Below are 5,250 nucleotides of genomic sequence, written 5' to 3' on the forward strand. Positions count from 1 at the left end.
ATTCCAGGAGGGTCTCAATTTGTTCCAGGAACATCATTTTTTTTTTTTTTTTTTTTTTCCAGTGAAGTCTTCAGCACATACTTCAAACTTCCAAGGTGAGGATTAATTTCTTTCCTAGTACTTAAATTCGCTGGCAGAGTTGCAAAAGTGCAAATGGCACTTAAGCCCCCACCTTTCATTCATCACTTTGATGATTTTCCCCTTATGTTGTTAGGTTCCAAAGTCATTCTTTTTACTCCACCCCCGTTTTCTGTGTTGCCGCACAGTTAGAACATGGCACGCTGCAGAGCTTGTCCCCGGGTCCTGGTAGCTTCTGTTAATGGCAACTAAAACATTTTGAGAGGGACTCGACATGGTTGATCAAAACGGTAAAATCACTTTCAGTTGTATTGGTATTGTTTTGAAGTAAACCTTAATTTAAAAACATATTGGCATTTAAGGTCATTCAGCCTCTTTTGTATTGCAGTATTGATTTTTAGAGCCATGGTACACAGAATATTGCTTTTTCAAATTAACCCAGCACAGCCGTAGGAATCAAAATCATATTGCAAAATGCTATTCCAGGCTAACGATTAATGTAATTACATGTATATGTGACTGAGACTAGATTCTGCAGCATTAGCAACTTAATTACAAAATGCATTATGATGGTATGCGTAACGGAAAATGTGTAGCTGGTATTTGTAAGTTGCTCTTTCAAATACCACTGGTGAGAGTGAGGCAGTTTGGTTCCTCCATGAACTGGTTTTAGAGTTAGTTTGTGGCTACAAGTGAGATTTTAATTTGAATCAGAATGAAGCTTGCTTTGCAAACTGCAGCACGGATGCAAAACTGCTTAGAAAATTTTGGCTTGCATTTTAGTTAGAGGTTTGGGCAAAGGAGTTCTGATTCCTTAGGGGTTTTTCGACTCTGCTTGCATTCAAATTAGTTTTAAAAAAACTAGATTTTTAGATGTCTTATGTGGTAACTCCACTGCAGGCAGTAGGTGTTCCCGTCTTACCTGTCACTTGGGAATATAGAAACCACCTATGCCAACTTTTTCCCCGACTTGTTCCTACTTCTTGCTAAAGCAGTGGTAGTAGCTGACAGCTCTGCATGCAAGTCTCATTTTGTTCTGCTGCTTCAACTCATGTCTGGATTAAGATGGACTGCAAATAAGACAGGGCGGGAGGAAGCAGGAAGTGCCCTTTTATGTAGCAATGGTAGGACTAGGACCTGTTTGTTTTTTTTACTGTAGGCCCTGGACTTTGTTTTCTGTTTCATTCAGACAAGCAGCTCCTGGAGTGTGCGCAGGTCAGGACCAGGCAAACGCTTGTTGCTCCTGAAGCAGCGATTGCCTAGGGGGGAGTTGCACCAGTTTAACCGAAGATGTAAATTCAGATAAGTTTGTGTAGTTTAGCTAATGCAAGTTTTCTTGTGGATGTTCTTATTTTGGTTTAACAGTAAGTTTTATAAGAATGTCCACGCAGGGGCAGGCCCTGGCTAAGTTTTAAAACTTGTTTGCTTTAACACTTCGTGTTAAACTAGAGCACCTTACCATCTGGGTAAGGCAGTAGGCCCTTACGCATCCATTAAGGAGAAAACCCTTTGCTTGTTGGTCGGAGAAATATTGTGAGACTGGTACTACCTATAGCAAAAGTGTTTTCAGCAAGGTCCTTGCTAGTGCTTCTTACAGAACTTGAAGACACGTATATGATCGCAATTTCTGTTTCCCACAGCCCTGCCCAATAACACTGACAGACAGTTGCCCTGCAGAGGTAATGCGCAATTTGTTTAGATCACGGATGCTTAGCTCCCAACTGGTGAGCCATATCTGGCCCCAGTGCAGTGTCATTCAGCCCCTGGGGCTCCCCATGAGTTTGGAAATATGATGGCAGGGAAATTTCTGTGCTAGATCAGGCACAAAGGGCAGCACCGGGCTGCAAAGGGCCCGACCCAATCCTGGCATGTGTGGCCCAATCGTGGTGCATTGGATTTGATCTGGAGCAGCCCCATGCCCACATCTGGCCTGTGGGGTCAAAAGCTTGAGCACCACTATTTTAGTTAAATTCCTTCCCCTGTACCTTTTATTCCTGTTCTCAAAATCAGGGTGTTGGTGCTTACTCAAATAGCTTTTGTGCTTGCAAGTACACTAATGAAGTCATGCCACTTCTAACCCTTAACCTCTGGAAATTATGAAAGTGTTGTGCCAATGGCAATGATGCTGTTCCATGCCATCATTGCTCCATGACTGCACTCCACCCTCCTTTGTCATTTGCTTAAGCGTTGCCTATGTAACCTAGGGTGTAAATTGAAAGCATAATGCCCGCTCCATAACGGACAGCGTTACTCCACACAAAGAGCACTTTTGTGTGGTTTGGCATAATCCACTTTGGAACTATTTTGAGGTTATCTGCACAAAGGAGCTTTTAATGCGGAGTAGGAGTGTTCATACTGTTGTGGGTCATTTTCCTGTGCAGGCAGGCCAAGCCCTTTGTCAGTTTGATTGCTTTCTTTCACTTTGCATAACAGAATTTTCATGGTATCCCCTTGCCAATTTTGAGAATTACTCATGCACATAAATACATTAATTTAGTTTGGCATTTCCAAAAGTTAAGGAGCCCTGTGCAGGTTTATTGCGCCCCTTTTGTGGGAGTTGACTTGCAGTATTTGGATTTTAATTATGAATATACTTTGTGCTGTGGTAGTTACCTACTTGTACATCTCCAACATCCTACTTATACTCTGCTTTTCCCTCTCTTTTGTTTCTAATCACTTTGTCGCGTAAAAGGAAGCCTTTGGGTGTTTAGTTTTGAGCTCAGGGTTTGCATGGTCTTCCCTTCAGTATTGGGACAAGCCAGCCACATAATTTTTTTCTGAACTTTAATGCGAGTGTTTTGTTTTCCAGTTGCTTTTACTTTAGGGTCGTGTTTGATAGTGCACTTGCATGACTGCTTCCTGTTGCCCTCTGAGGCAAGAACTTATTTTGCCCCTCATACAGGTCTCCATGCTTTTACAATGCTGGGTAAGTAACTGGCACTTCTTTCTGCACCATCTTCATGCAAGAGAAAGGTACTTGGTAAACAATGATGAGCAGTGGTTCATGGCCTGTGCAGTGTCTGCACTGCAGTGTACTAATGTGGAGGGTTTTTTTTTTGCAGTAGCCATTACTCTAGTATTAGTATTGGTTATTATCACTGTCAGTAGAGGTCACAGTCTTGCTGATCCAATGTGAAAGCTACACAATCTTGTTAGCAGATGCTGCCGCGCAGGAAAGAAAATTACATAGTAATAGTACTTCCTAGTGCGCTCCTTTTCTAAAGCGGGACAGTTTATTTTCAGCCATGTAAATAATGGTGTAGAGGATGTGACAGTAGCTAAACGTTTTAAAATGTGGATACATACAATGTAACACTTGAAGGATGCTTTCCTAAAGAGCCTCAGTAATGGTCAACAAGCTGTGTCTTGGTTTAAGAAGATTAAAGAATTAATGTCAAATTACAGACATAACTGCAAATAGCAGACACTTGCATGCATTAGGGAAGATGAACAGACAGTTGGCAAAAAGACTATTTTAAGGCTTGGCATAGTACCTTGAGCATTCCGTTTATGGAGAGAAACATTAGCTCAGACTTTTTGTATGCTTTGAAAAACAGAAGAGGTTTAACTGGCCATTGAGGAGGTGTGGTGGTTCTGTGAAAACTTGGCTAAAGATCCAGGCAGATCAGCTCAGTAATTGAAGTTGTCAGTTGAGTTCTACATCAGGCAGTTTTCTGCACACGTAAGCAAAGTCCCAGAGAGCTACCAGAGCATTACAGTTTAGGCGTACACGTCGCAGTGGGTTAGTTTTGGGTGCACATGGTGGCAAAGTGCTTGGGAAGATTGTTTGCATTGCATAATGATTCTGGAATTATGGCTGGATAAAAAAGTTGATGCAAAAGAGACGGAAGATGCACAGATTTCAGCTGTGGGAGGCATAGCTGGCTATTGAATGTCATGGTGTAATATTTGATTTTCATTATTGGAGTAAATAAACTGGAAATCCTTTAATATACATAGGACTGTAAGAACTGGCTGTTCCTCTTGAAATGGAATGTGATCTTTGGGTACTTGTAACCTTTAATTCAGAATAACTGAAATGTAATAATGGGTGGATCTCTCTCTCTCGTTAAATGACCATAACACTTTAAGCAATTTACAATCCCTCTAGCTGTGCTTTACCCAGGAAATGTTATGATCTGAATAATAAACTGTTTGTCCACTATCACACATCAGATGACCATCATTAATGAAATGTCAGGTGATTTTTGGGGGTGTTAGATTGGGCATGGAGGGGTAGTTCAAAAACTGAAATCTGAAGAGGTTATAGACTTTGTCTTAGAGATTGTGTATATTGGCTCAGGTGCTTCTAGAAACCAGCCTGACATTTTTGCAGGAGTCCTTCAACAACACTAAAACATTAGGGCAGTGGTTTTTAAACTTACTAAAGTCAAAGAACCCTTTCATATGGGAAACCCTTTCATATTGCAAAACCCCTCGAACCTATTGTGGAACCCCAGAGTACTGTGAAATGCCCTTTGAAATAGTGCTTTAGGGTATTTGCAACATGATTGTCCTGTGAAAAGCCAAACTGTTTGACATACAGAGAAATCAGTGTTCTTACACTGGCAGTTTTTTTTAGTTTAAGGTACTGTAATTTAGGTACCATTCACAATGAGAAGTTTTTTCTGAATGTGTCAACATACTCTGTTAAAAGTATAGTAGCTATATTTTATATGTGGGAGGCATGTGTATGCTGCTGTCAAGGAGGAGGCTTGATTTCCTGAGCACTGGAGGATGCTATTATTAGTATGTTACTATTCTGCAAGTTCTTTGTAGGGAAAAATAAGCCTTTGTTCTACATCATGCATTATCTACAGTCCAGCCTCTTTCCCTGCGTGATCAAATCTGTAAAACGTTACGTGTTTTAACTTCAGTCAAACTGCTACAAATGACTTAAAGGATGATTTTATTACTCTAGCTGCAGATGGTTTACTTTCACCTTTCCTTAACAGCCCAGAGGAAGGGATAGGTGATAACCTGTAAGGAAACTTTGCAAAGCTAAAGTATACATATTGATGTAATTTAATTGTATTGAATCCTTCAGTTGGTTTGCAGGTAATGCCTTTAAGTATACAGCAGTTTTCTGTTCTGAATCGGAAAGCAAAAAATAGTGTCTTTACAAAACAGCATACATAGATTCATAGATTAAGGGTTGGAAGGGACCTAGTA

Source organism: Gavialis gangeticus, unplaced genomic scaffold (assembly GCF_001723915.1).
Source record: "Gavialis gangeticus isolate Ggan-Ray unplaced genomic scaffold, GavGan_comp1, whole genome shotgun sequence".
NCBI classification, from domain to species: Eukaryota; Metazoa; Chordata; order Crocodylia; family Gavialidae; genus Gavialis; species Gavialis gangeticus.